The sequence below is a fragment of the Dasypus novemcinctus genome, chromosome 24 (genome assembly GCF_030445035.2).
Source record: "Dasypus novemcinctus isolate mDasNov1 chromosome 24, mDasNov1.1.hap2, whole genome shotgun sequence".
Classification (NCBI taxonomy): Eukaryota; Metazoa; Chordata; class Mammalia; order Cingulata; family Dasypodidae; genus Dasypus; species Dasypus novemcinctus.
This window is the reverse complement of record NC_080696.1, coordinates 33,384,538-33,399,050: the sequence shown is the minus strand read 5'-3', so window position 1 is coordinate 33,399,050 and position 14,513 is coordinate 33,384,538. Positions and strand designations below refer to the sequence as shown.

The following is a 14,513-nucleotide window of genomic DNA, read 5'->3' as shown; positions in this document are numbered from 1 at the left end:
AAGAGAGTCTTGTTTACAAGAGACCCAGTAAACGTGTCCTGTTTCATGGGCCCAGATGGAGTCCTCTGCCACCCCATAACTACTCATGACAGCCTGTGATGACAAAGCTAAGGCAAAGGGAGGAATGCTTTCTCAACGGAAATTCAGTGTACTGTTAGGATAAGGAATGGATGCTGGTTGCCCAAGAAAACACATCTACCATAGTCACCTGCTGCCCAAGGTGCACGGCTGGTGACAGAGCTAGGACCTGAGCTTGCCCATACTTGTGCCCAACCACTGGGTTCAGACAGACTGGGGAGGCTTCAATGGCTTCACCTCACATGTCATCATCCTGGAAGTCCTGTTCCTTGTGCTGAGATCCTGCCCTCCAGGGCTCAGGCTGAACTGGCTTTCCTGTGGTCTGGAGCTAGTGTTCAGAGCTAAGCAGTGCAAGTCATTCCCAGAATCCAACCAAGAACCCATGGGGACATAGACAACTGTTAATGTGCAGGCATCTTGTAAACATAGTGGACTGGCCTTCCTCTCTTTGGCCTTCTATTTACTTGACAGATATTCCCTGACCACCCCATTGGATCAGACCCCAGGATAGGATCCCCAACTAGGGAATCCACTTTGCCCTTTTGAGGGTTTATATTTGGGTGGGAGGGGACTAAAGGCTTTCTGGAGGAGGCAGCAAGGACTTCCAGGCAGAGATGGGGCACTGGCTGTACTGACCCCCAAGGACCACAAGTTTTGAGAGCTGATACTGCAGGAGTGCAGCTGCTTTTGCAGGGACTGGTCTGTCCAGGCTGCTAGCCCACCCAAGCACAGACCCTGCAGTTCACACTATAGCTCACATTTACGAAATGGCTGGCACAGAGTAGAGGCTATAGCCCTGGAGCCTCCCCCTCTCAGTCACCAGCCTGGGAGGATCTAGCTCTTGCGGTAGGGGGTGGGGGGTGGGGGGGGAATCAGGCAGATGACCACTTGCTCACTGGCTTACAACCATGAAACCCCTTGTTCCAGATTCTTCCATCCCAAACTTTTTCCTTCTTCCCTTCTTTCTCAACGTGTATTTTGATCACTTCCCTTGTACCAAACATTACCATCAACTGCGGCTCCCAGTTTCAGCCTGGTCAGTCTTTGCAAGAAATACCTCGAGCCCTGTGTGTCTGCCTAAGTAATTTATCCTGCATTAGGTGGCGATTGTCATACAGCTGCTTCTAAGCCACAGTGGAGTTGACAACTCCCACTTGACCACCTGAGACCCGGAGAACAGTGTAGTGACTGTGACAGGAAGGTTCTATGTCTCCTGGTGCCTGCTCCGCACTGCCCTTACTGGGTTCACGCCTGCACTTCCACCTCCACCCCAGCGCCCTGAGGCCAGTTCTGTCTGGAGCCTGAGGTCGTGTCACCGGTCAGTTCCTACACCTCCTGCCGAGCTCCAGACCCCTCGACCTCCGCAGCCCGAGGGACCCCTGCGAACCACATCCGTAAAGGGGGGTGAGGGGCCCGAGGGGCGGAGCGCACCCGGGAGGAGGAGACCGAACCGTCCCCACTCGCCTTCGGCCCCGCCCGCCGCCCCCGTTCGAGGAAGCGGCAATCTTGCCTGCGCGCTGCGAGCCCCTCCAGGCCAGAGGTTCCCGCAGGTGACGGTGGACGAGGGTGCGCTGCGCGGCCCAGGCCGGAGAAGCTGGGGGGGCGTCGGTACCCCGGGGCAGGCGGGGCGCCGGGAAGCGGCCAACACTGCTACTAACCGGAGTCCGGAAAAGGACCCTGCGGAGGAAGAGACTCCAGAAACCTGTGGCAAAGAAGCGGGGTGGGGGAGGGCTTGGGAGACAGCCGGCGTAAAGGCCCAGGAAGTAACGAGTGAAGACGGCGCCATCTTCTCCGAGGAGGTAGAGAAGCTGCAGGTGGGGGAAGAGAGAGTGGGAATGGAGAAGATGAGGGAGGAGAAAATGGAGTTGGGGGAGGATAAGGGGATATTGGAGAAGTTGATGGTGGAGAACAAGCCGGAGGTGAGAGTGGAGGTACAGGTGCGCCCGGGGCCCCTGAACCTTGATACCCCAATGGGAGCAGGAGGCCGTAGTGCCCAGACCGACAGGGCCTACCTCCGGCTTGAGCGCAGGTTTGGGCGTATGCGCCTGGAGCACCTAACCCGAAGGGACTTCATCACCCAGAATATTCTGGGCTTCTGGGTCACCGCCTTCCTGAACTACCTGCATCTATCAGCCAGATGTAGGCATGCTCTGCTGCCAGATGAAATTGGAGGTAAGGTTGCTCAGGCAACACCAGGAAGGGCTGCAAGTTCAAGTTCCGCTTTTGGAGCAGCCTCTACTTCCGGAACAAGGTCCTCCTCAAAGAGTATGAATTCAGAGACCTCAGGCCGGATAGTATCAACTGCCACTTGTATCCAATAGCATGGGGCCAAGAACCCCTGGCCCTGGCCCAGAGAAATTGGGACACTGTCCATAGCTTCTTCAGTTGTTTCTCCCAGCATAGCCTCCCAAAGGCTGACAGGGTTGCCCAGATTATTAAAGAGGACCTGACGCCCAACCCCTTGCAGTATTACCTCTGGCTAAGTCCTGGCCCCTACATAGGACTCCCTTCTGCCCCTGATGGACCTCTGCCAACTGCTTTATCTTCTGCACACTATGGCTCCTCTTGATCAGTGGACTCTGCTCCAAGATTTGTGGCCTTCATGGTCAATCTCCTCTGTTTTCATGTAGTCTTTTTAAAAAAATTTTTTATCTGTGTTTCTTTTTGTTGCGTCATCTTGTGTCAGCTCTCTGCATGTGTGGTGTCATTCTTGGGCAGGCAGTACTTTCATGCTGGGCAGCTCTCCTTACAGAGCACACTCCTTGCATGTGGGGCTCCCCTATGTGGGGGACACCCCTGTGTGGCAGGGCACTCCCTGCGGGCATTAGCACTGAGCATGGGCCAGCTCCACACAGGTCAAGGAGGCCTAGGGTTTGAACCGCGGACTCCCATGTGGTAGGCGGACGCCCTATCCATTGGGCCAAGTCTGCTTCCCCCTCATGTAGTCTTCCTGCTGTTCTGTCTCAACAACACATGGCCAACACATGCCACTGCATCTGTGCCTGACATCTTTGCCAAATACACAGTGCTGTGGGCATGTGCTGCCATCATCTTTATGGCCTGAACCTGTCTGTGGCTATGGCCTTCCCATCCACTGTTGGTGTGGGCACCTACAAGTCTTTGCTTGGAAGCCCAGTGCATCTTTGAGGCCTACTTTTCAAGGCACAACATTCTGGGCTTCACATTTGTGCTCTCTGTGCTTACAGTGGCCCGACACACTGTGGCATGATGAGTCTCATCATCCAAGATGAAGCAGGTGCATTTGGTGCTGTCAACCAGACTTAGACATTCATGGCCTCAGGAATACAAACCAGATTACCACCAAATGGACTGCTGAGCATCTGGCAGACTGGGCATGCAGCTAGCCAATGGCTGCTGGGCGTCGATGAAGGCAAGGATGTGAAACAGTGGGTAACACACTCTGTGTGATCACACTGCTCTTCCTACTCCTTTTGTGACCTGCTCTTGGCTTGTGAAGGTCTGTCCATGCCCTACCAATACCTGGCCATTGCTTTTCCAATGAGTTTTGCTCAGGGTGCCACCAGCTCTGGCCTGCTTGGGTCTACAGGGACCTCAAGAACTGCCTGTGAATTCAATGCAGAAGAGAACCCTTGGTCTGCCAGGAACTCTGCTGGCCTGGACTATCTGGATATGTGCTTGGCAGTGACATCATCCCTTTCAGGAGTCCACCTTCCTGAGCCCCAGTCACTGGAACCACACAGAATCTAGACCCTTTGCCAGGTCCCCCTGCCTCCACCCTGAGTTTTCAGGCCGGGGGTACTGGGGAAGGTATTTCTCGTCATGGGGCCTTTTTACACCTGCCCACATCTCACACCTCTTTCTTTTTCTTTTCTTGGAAGTTATAGCTCAGTAACAGAACATCGACAACTGAAGATGCTAAGGAGACAGGCTTTCTTGTTGACTTTGTCTCTCTTTGTCTCCAGAGAGAGAGCGGTTGTCCTATAAAATAGATACACAGTGCTCTCTTTGCCCCCTTTGCTCCCGTGACCCCCTCTTTAGCAAGGCTAAGAAACTTCAAAGGGGGAACATGCAGCACTGTGGAACAAAGAGACCAGAAGGTCTGGGTCTCCAGGGCAGGGGCAGTTAGTTGTTTTGTTCTATGCTGTGTTTTTTTCTACTAACATTAGTCCCCACTCTACTTTCTCCTCCCTCTACCAGGTTCAAACTTCCCATGAGCTCCTGGAGACACAGGAGCTGAGCTGTCTCCCTCCCTTCTCCAGGCATGTGAGGCTATCTCTCTCCATCTCATTTCTTGTGGGGCTGGTGATGATATCCAGGCTCCTTCCCATGGAAAGCCTTGTCCTATACTCCCAAGGACCTGGGGAGGCCTTATCCCAAAGTAATGGGGAGGTGCTCTTGGCAGGGGAGTGCAACAGAAGTCAGAGCAAGCAGGAAAAGCAGGTATGGCCAAGAGCCTGTAGAGTGGAGGAAGGAAAACCCCTGATGTACCTTTTGACTTAGCAATACATTTTGTAAATTAGGAAGACCAGTAACAGAACATCGTGACTTTAAAGGTTCTCTCTCTTTCGCTTCTGTCCAGGTTTGACCTTGATCTTGTATACATACAAAGCTAATGCTATATGCTTTTTATTTTGTTGCTTTTAAATAAGATCCTAGGGAAGTGGACTTGGCCCAATGGATAGGGCATCCACCTACCACATGGGAGGTCCGAGGTTCAAACCCTAGGCCTCCTTGACCTGTGTGGAGCTGGCCCATGCCCAGTGCGGATGTGTGCAAGGAGTGCCCTGCCACGCAGGGGTGTCCCCCGCGTAGGGGAGCCCCACGCACAAGGAGTGCGCCCCATAGGGAGAGCTGCCCAGCGCGAAAAGAAGTGCTGCCTGCCCAAGAATGGTGCCGCACACACGGAGAGGTGACACAACAAGATGATGCAACAAAAAGAAACACAGATTCCCTGGACCACAGATAAGGATAGAAGCGGTCACAGAAGAACACAGTGAATGGACGCAGAGAGCAGACAACTAGGGGGAGGGGGAAGGGGAGAGAAATGAAAAAAAAAAATCTTAAAAAAAAACACCAAATAATTGTGATTAAAAAAAAAGTAAGATCCTATGCATCCCCTCTTCTGTGTCCAGTCACTGGGGAAATTGAGCTGTACAGGCCTGTTTGTTGCTTTTAGTTGAGCACATTACAATGTAATTTTTAAATATCATTTGGAAAAATAAATAAATAAATATCATTTGGAAATGTAACTGTTTGAGATTGTAGTCAAGTTGCTGTGGCCTGTTAATATAACCATGTAGGGTAGCAGGTGTAGCTCAGTGGGTGAACACCTGCTTCCCTTACAAGGTCCCTGGTTCAGTCCCCTATACCTCCCCAGAATACGCGCGCGCACACACACACACACACACACTTAAAGTAGAGTTTGAGTAAGGGGGTTTTGTAGGATTTAAGACTGGGAATTCTTACCCCATCTGTAAAAATAACCTCCCAGTGGCAATCTGTAGCTGTAGATAGTCTGGGTGATTCTGTACCCTGGCAGCCATATTGTAATTGACATCTCTGCTTCTAAATAGAAATATTTTTGAGGTGGCTTTGTCCAATCAGAAGAGGATTTGTGGCACTATTGTCTTCTATATGCAAGATGAAAAAATAAAAACCTTTGAATCTGGGAAATAAATAGCTTAGATCATGTTACTCCTCAATCTAAAACCCTCCATTGGCAAAAAATCCTAATCCCTTATCATGGCCAACAAAGCCTTGCATTTTCTGGCCCCTGTCAACCTCTCCCATCTGTCTCCCCTTTGCTCCCTTTCCTCCCCGGCCCCCCATCCTGGCCTCTCTCTGCTACTCCTTAAACACACCAAGCACTCTCCAGCTTCAGGGTTTGTGCACTTGCTCTTTCTTCAGCCTGGATTTTTCTTCCTCCAGATATCCTCATCGCTGGCTCCCTCCATTCATTCACGCCTCAGTTCAAATGTCGCTTCTTCCAAGGCCATCCCTGCCCAGCCTGTCTAAAATAATCCTCTACCCTCTTCCCATGTCTTCTATTCCCTTCATGATTCACTTGTGACTCTCTGAAATGATCCTGTTTTCTTATCTTTTCCCTTTCCCCTCTAACATGTGTCAGGAGAACAGGGACCTGTCTGTCTGCTGCTTCATTCCATGTAGTTCAGTATCCAGGACCTCAAAAATGAGTTATTGCGTGAATGAATGACTTTATGCAAACGTGTCTTGACAAGAAGAACAAGGCATGGTTCCTGTCCAAAGGATTTCAGTTGGGTGGAGAAGAGTAGGGGAGACAAAGGTGGCTATACAATTTATCATCTGGCTGGAACACATCTGGGAATGAAAGGGGCACTACTAGTAAATACTCCAGGAAAAGGCCTAAACCAGAACCCAACTAGGTCCAGCCTGGCACACAGCTGACCCCAACTGTATAAGATGGAGGACCAGAGGGTGGAGATTTCTCAGAAGATGGAACACTGGAGCTGGGCTTTGAGGAATGGGCAATAATTTAGAACATGGGTCTGCAGATGAGAATTCTCAGCAGAGCAAACGTGAGCAAAGGCACTGGGGTATGAAAATGCACGATGTGTTCAGGGCATAGCAAGTGCCCTGGGTGTGGCTCTTTGGGGAGGCAAAGCTGGATGGGTAGGCTTCTGAAAACAGGAACTTCAAATGCTAAGACATTAACCTGTGGAAAGTGGGGGAGAGAATCATGTGAGTCAGAAGTGGGGAAAGCCCACAGAGGAAAGGGGAGTGTTTGGCAATACCAGCTCTCTAGTATCTTCAGTTTGAAACTTATCCAGCCTTCTAGGCTGCAACTCCTCCAGGAAGCCCTCTATGGTTGTCCTAGCCTGCAATAACCTCATTTCTAAGTAGAGTCGAGAACCAGAATTTGGGGCACCAGTGTCTGACTGGGCTGCACCTGTGGATTTCTCCTTTGTCCCAAGTACTTGTACCTGACATCCCAGGAGAATCAGGTGAGCCTCTAAGCATCCTGACGATCCTGGAGTAGGTGCTCCACATAGTTGCCTGCCCCGATTTTGGTGCTTGGTAGGTGTAGCCCACATTGGATCCTGCACCTCCTTAAGCCCTGGACAATGGTGCTTTCCAGAACAGATACTTGCTTACTTTTCCACCCTGGCTGGCCTCAGCTGCCCTCTGGGGCATGTTTCCTCAGAACCACTCCTGCTTGCTCACTTGGTCAAGCCTTGTTTATCCACACATATTAGTATGTCCTTGGTACTGGGCAGTAGGGGCACGAGATGACTCTGTTCTGGTCTCAGCCATCAGTGAGTTCAAGTCCAGTGGTGAAGCTAAGACCCTGTCTCTCCTCTAAACACTCACACATGCTTGTGCATATACACACAAATACACAAACACACTAAAAAACATACATACAATAGCAACAAAAAAACTCAAATACCTAGGAATCAGTTTAACCAAAGATGTACAGGACCTATATTCAGAAAACTAAAAAACAATACTAAAAGGAATCAAGACCTAAACAAATGGAAAGACATTCTGTGTTCATGGATTGGAAGACTAAATATCATGAAGATGTCAATCCTACCCACACTGATTTATAGATTCAATGCAATGCCAATCAAAATTCCAACAGCCTACTTCACAGAAATAGAAAAGGCAATTACCAAGTTTATTTGAAAAAGAAAGTACACCTGAATAGCCAAAAACATTCTAAAAAGGAAGAGCAATGTGGGAGGAATTTCACTACCTGACTTGAAACATACTCAAAGCGACAGTGGTCAAAACAGCATGATACTGGCATAGAGACAGACACATTGATCAGCGGAATAGAATGAGAGTCCAGAAATAAAACCTTACACCTCTATGGACAACTGGTTTTTGACAAACCAACCAATGGGACAAACAGTTTCTTTAACAAACAGTACTGGGAAAACTGGATATCTGTAACCAAAAAAAGAAAGATAAGCCCTATCTCACTCCCTATATAAGAATCAATTCATGATGGATCAAAGACCTAAATATAAAAGCCAGGACCATAAAACTACTAGAAGAAAATGTAGAGAACCATCTTAGAGATCTTGTGGTAGATGGTGGTTTCTTGGATCTTACACCTAAAGCATGAGTAACAAAAGAAAAAATAGATAAATGGGGTCTCCTCAAAATTAAACATATTTGTACCTCAAAGGACTTTGTCAAAAGAGTGAAAAGGCAGATGACTCAATGGGAGAAAATATTTGGAAATCACATATCTGATAAGGGTTTAATATCCATGATACATAAAGAGACATTAAAAATCAACAATAAAAGGACAAACAACACAATTTAAAAATAGACAAAAGACTTGAATAGACATTCGTCCTAAGAAGAAATACATATGGCAAAAAAACACAAACCACTAATGATTTGGGAATTGCAAATTAAAGCTACAATTAGCTATCATTTCACACCTATTGAAACAGCCACTATTAAAAAGACTGAAAACTACAAGTGTTGGAGAGGCTGTGGAGAGAATGGAACGCTTATTCACTGTTGGTGGGAATGTAGAATGGTACAGCCATTGTGGAATACTGTGTGGGAGTTCCTAAGGAAGTTGAATATAGATTTGCCACATGACCCAGGAATACCACTGCTGGGTATATATATCCAGAAGTAATATGAACAGACATCTGCACACTGATGTTCAAAGCAGCATTATTCACAATTGCCAAAAGATGGGAACAACACAGGTGTCCATCACCTGATGAATGGATAAACAAACTGTGGTATATACACATGATGAAATATTATGTAGCTGTAAAAAGCTATAAAAAGAAATGCAGTTGTGAAGCACATGACAACATGGATGAACCTGGAGGACATTATGTAGAGTGAAGCAAGCCAGACACAAAAGACAAATACTGTATGATTGCACCATTATAAACTAAATATATTGTGTAAACTCCTGGAGTTAATAACTAAATATGGGTCACCATAAAATAGAATGAGGTTAGAGAATGGAAAGCTGAGGGTTAGTCTGTGGAGAACTGGTAAAAAGGTTGTTTGTTAATCTTTGGAAATGAATAGAAAAGATGAAGGCACATCATAGTGTTTGTAACTAGCAGTGTCATATGGGTATGACAGTGGTTGAAAGGAAAAGTCTAAGGTCATGTATATTACTAGAAGGAAAGCTAAAAAATGTAACATAATGTATAGCATAGTGAAACCTCATGTGAAATATGAATATGAGTAATTATTGCATATATAAGACTTTTCCTTTGAAATTGGACAAATGTATGGTACAAGATATTAATATCAGGCAAAACACAAAGAAACAAAAAAAACATTATGCTAAGTGAAAGAAACCAGACACAAAGTACTACATATTGTATGATTCCATTTATATAAAGTATAAATATACATCAATGTATAAAGAAGGAATTAGATTAGTGCTTATGTAGGGCTGGGGAAGAAAAGAAGGGTTAAGAGGTGACTGCTAAGGGGTGTGGAGTTTTCTTTTCGGAGTAATGAAATTGTAAAATTTTTTGTGGTGACGAATGCATAATACTGTGATTATACTAAAAGCTACTGATTGCACACTTTGGATGGATTATATGGTATGCGAATATATCTCAATATAACTGCTTTAAAAAAAGAAAGATAAAAAAACATATACACAAACATGCAAATACAATGATAACCACTAACATTTATTGAGCACCTACTATGTGCGAGGTGCTTATATGATTATCAGCAGCCAGAGTGACCCTCTAAACCTAAGTCAGACGAAGTCCTGCCTCTGTCCTAAAGCCTCCAAGGAGTTTCCCATGGCCTGCAAGTCCTTCATGATCTGACCTCTTGTCCCCTCTCTGACCTCATCTCCTATACCTCTCCCCCTCTGTGTCTTTCCAGCTACACGGGCCTCCTGCTAGTCCTTAAACTTAGCTCAGGACCTTCTTGCCTGTTGTCCTCTTGCCTGGAACCATCTCCAGATAGGTGAATAGCTTGCTCCTTACTTCATTCAGGTTTTGGCTCAAATATTACAACTTCATCTCTTTAGGGAAGTATTCCCTGACCACTCTTCTCTAAAAAAACCCACTCCATCCCTCTCCCTGTTCTCTCATTTGATTTTGTTGTAGCACTTGACCATCTAAAATTATAGCATATATTCACTTATTTATCTGTCTTTACATTCTTGGAGACTTTGTTTTGTTCTCCGCTGTATCCTTTCCACCTGGAATAGTGCCCAGTGCAGTAGGGAGCCCAGCAACTCTTTGTGGAATGAAAGAATGCTTTGCGCCCTCAAAGATAAGGAGGGTCTCCCAGGTGGGCAAGGGGAAGAGAGGCAGCCCTGGAAGAGGGACAGCTTGTACAAAGGCACAGAAGCTGATGAAGGCTGTTCCAGGGCTTGAATATCTCAAGGAACAGGCACCTCTTTACCTCCAAAGGCAGACCTTTTCCAGGCAGTCTCTGGAGTTGAGCCAATGAATGTCTTGCGGCCCATTCCCATAGAGAGATGGCCACATGGCTTGAACATGCTCCAAGGATGGAAGGGGGTCAGGGCAAGGCGGGTGCTTCCTGCTCTGGTGTGTAAACCACCTCCAGCCTCAGGCATCTGCCCTGTCCTGTTAGCCTAGGAAGGAACTTTGGACGAGTTGTTTTCAATCTGAGAAAAATCTGTCCAGAAACTATGGCAAATACTTGTAATCGGCAACCCTGATTACGGCATGGGGGACTTTGATATTTTCCTCCAAGGACACAATTTCAGCACAAAAATTCAAGGAAGTCCCAGGCGTCTTTTGCCCTTGCTTAGCACGAAAACTAAACGTTGACTTGGGTTGGTGGACTTTGAGGCCCTCACCCTACAGGCCCCACCGTCAGAGCTGACTCAGGACCTCAAGGTCCAGGCTTATATGGCAGAGCAGGCACCAGTGGGAGAGCTGATAGGCCCGCGGGCTGCTGTGGCTCCTGACAATTCCCCACCATGGGGCTCGACGTGGCTCTTCTCAGCTCTCAGCCTGTTTCCTCATCAGAAGAGGAAACTTCACATCCCTTAACAGGAGGAAAAGGACCCTTCAAGGTGCCTCCCCTCACCAGGGGTCAGCTCCGGCCTACCCCCTCCTGAACGCCCAGGCTACCGTCTCTGTCTGGCATGTTTTCTCACCTCTCCTTAACTTCTGCTCATCCTTCAAGATTCAGCTCAGGTGCTACCTCCCCGGCTCTCCCAGCTCCCTGGTCACCCTTGCTGGTGCTACACTGCGATGGATCAGCCCAGCTGTCTGCGCTCCCGCTGAACTGAGAGCGCCCATAGCCGTGGCTGGGTCACTGCTGCCTCCCGGCGCCTTGCACAGCACCAGCAGGCATGCAGCAGGCCCTGGAACGATGCCTGAGTGACGAGTCCGCATGTGGGACGAAGGGTCTGGAGAACCCTGCTCTTTCCCCTACCATTTCTCACCGAGCCATGGGGTTTAATACGGGATTTGAACATGCCTGGCTCCCAGAGGCACGTGTCAGCACTGGCCTTGAGAACATGGTAGGGCTCACAGAAAGGCTTCCAAAGTGTGTAGGAACTTTTCAATTTTCAATTTTTAGGTTGTGGAGAAGTCAGAAACAACTTACGGCAGAGCTTTTTTTTTTTTTAAATTAATAAACTCATTTTTAAATAAGTTTTAGATTTATAGAAAAATTGAGCAGAGTTTCTATACACTTCTGCTCCCTGCCCCCCCCCCATTTTCCCTATTCTTAACATCTTCCCCGTTTACCACAGTACATTTGTTACAATTGATGAACTAGTGTGGCTACATTATTAGTAAATGAAGTCCATAGTTTATGTAGACATCCTTCGTTTTAACCTAACCCTTTTTTCTTTTTTTGCAATATATATATTTTAATTCAAAGTGAATTGACAGTAATACACCATAAATTCTTATTCTGACACTCACCAAAATAGTCACCTGGAAAACCCGCTTTTTGTGACAAAGTACAGAAGGCTTGGTCACATTTAAATCACTGAGAACTAGAGAAAAATACTATCGCAAACCGTAATAGATGTTACATCCATTAAAATTTTTCTTTTCCACCCTGGACACCATATTATATTTAGTTATCCTATTTCCTTAGGCTCCTTTGGGCTAGTTTCTCATACTTTCTTTTTTTTGTGATGACCTTGACAGTTTTGAGGTGTTCAGGTCAGGTATATTGTAGAATGCTCCTCTATCGGAATTTGTCTGTTTTCCTCACAATTAGACTGGGTTATTTGGAAGGAAGAGCACAGAGGTAAAGTACCATGCTCACCACATCCTCTCAGAAGTCCATACTATTGGTGTGATTTATCACTGTTGATGTCAATCCTGATCACCTGGCTGAAGTAGTTTGATTTCTCACTTGTAAACCTACCCATTTTTCTTCTCCTTTCCATACTGTGCTCTTTGTGCAGCCCATACTTAAGCAGTGAGGAGTTATGCTTCCTTCCTTTAGAGTATCTACGTAAATTATTTGGAATTCCTCAGCATGGAAGATATGTCTCTTCTCCCCCCAAATATTTATTCAACTATTTATTTATATCAATATTGATTCATAGATACTTATTTTTACAAGCAAGATTTTAAAAGAGCTTTGTTATATAACAACTAATGAAAATGAAAATAAACCAAAAACCCAGTGGCAAAAGACCTTACTAGGACAATTGGGGAACTTTGCATGTAAACTGTAATTAGATAATAGTAATAGCATTGTATTGAAAGTTAAATTTTCCAAGTGTGATAACTGTAATGTGATTATGCAGGAGAATGTCCTTGTTCTTTGGAGATATGATATATATGTTGTAGAATTAAGTGGTGATGTGTTAGTATGTCAGCAACTAACTCTTCAATGGTTAAGGAAAATAGAGAGAGAGGGACAGACAGAATGAGTGCAAAAGTGGCAAAATGTTAACTGAGTGAGGTAAAGAGCATATGGATGTTCATTGTATTTTTCTTGCAACTTTTCTGAAAGTTTGAAATTTCTCAAAATATAAGTCAGAAAGAAAGAGATTTAGATCAGAGCAGTGTCCCAAGCAGGCCTGTTGCAATTCCTGGGTCAAGCAGACACAAGAATGAAAAACCCAGAAGACAGGCCCTTGCTGTGATCCAGAAATAGCTCGTGAAGTGGGGGCCTAACACTGTCTGGTTTGTGAGGTTGGGGACGGGCTGTGGGGCTGAGGCTGAAGGCTCAGAGCCATTGCCACCTGCCTTACTGTAACAAATCTTGCTGGATGGGAAGGGTGGCAGTGGGATTCTCAACCCAGGCCCTTTCCAGGGCCACTCTGCCTCTCACCACCCCTGGGTGGCTTGGACTCTTCTGAACCTCAGTCTCTTCAATGGTCAAAGCTGGGGCTGGACCCCCAGCTCTGCAACATCTTCCTGCTCAAACTGGACTGCTTTAGATGAGAGGTCAACAGAGGTGTGAGGGGGAAGAATGAAAGCCTTATCAGGTGGAAGCGCAAAATCCATCTTCTTCAGAGTGGCTTCCAGATACTTGTGAGTTTAGGAAAGACTGCAAAGAGATTTTTTAAATTGGGAAACTGCACATAGACTTTATGGAGATTCTATACTTTGGGGTCCCGGAACATTTGATGTTGTGGGTCAGACTTGCCTTTTGAAGTCTGAGAACTGGCTGTCAGTCACCAGCTGTGTGATCCTGAGCAAAGTCCTTTAGTTCTCTGGCTGTCTGATGCCTGTATGTAAAATAGGGCTGATGATACCAACCTAGATGGGCTGTGAAGGTTTAGTGATAAGGAGCAGAAGATGCCTGCAGAGAATTTAGCACATTGTGGTGGCTGTCACTGTAGCAGGTGCCGAGTCACAAGAAGAGGGTTTAGAGACAAAGTTCACAGCCCAGCAAGTCACTTAGCTGTGTGACTCTGGGCAAGCCCTAAGCCTCACAGATTAATATAAAGATTCAATAACAGGAAAAGGAAATCCAAAAGAAGCCAAGAAGGGAGAAAAAAACATAGAAAAGGCAGAACAAATAGGATACACAAAATAATATAGTAGAAAAAGATCTAAAAATATCAATAATCACAGTGACTACAAATGGACTAAGGGCTATAGTTAAAGAAACACTGTTGCACTGGATTAAAACAACAAAATTTAGCTTTATACTGTTTATAAGACACAACCAAAACATAAGGAGAATATAAAAGTCAAAGTAAGGAAACAAAATACACCAGGCAAATCCTAACCAAAATAAAGATGGCATAGCAAAGTTAGTATCAGCCAAATCAACCTTTAAGGCAAAAAACAAAGTATTAAAGAGTGTCACTAACACATGATAAAATGATATTATATATTCAAAAGCAAAATACAAATCTTTGAAACTTACATGCCTCTAGTAAGCTAACAAAAATTAACAGAAGCTTGAGAAAGAATAAGAAATTCATGATCAGAGTGGGAGATTTTACCACATTTCTCACAGTAAATGACAGATAAGTAGATAACACAAACACA

The 14,513-nt window shown here is 45.9% G+C and overlaps 1 pseudogene; it reads left to right on the top strand.

Annotated features, from left to right (window-relative positions):
• Positions 1-1,252: 1,252 nt before the first annotated feature.
• On the top strand, positions 1,253-2,765 carry LOC139437495 (putative testis-specific Y-encoded-like protein 3; annotated as a pseudogene).
• The last annotated feature ends 11,748 nt before the right edge of the window (positions 2,766-14,513 follow it).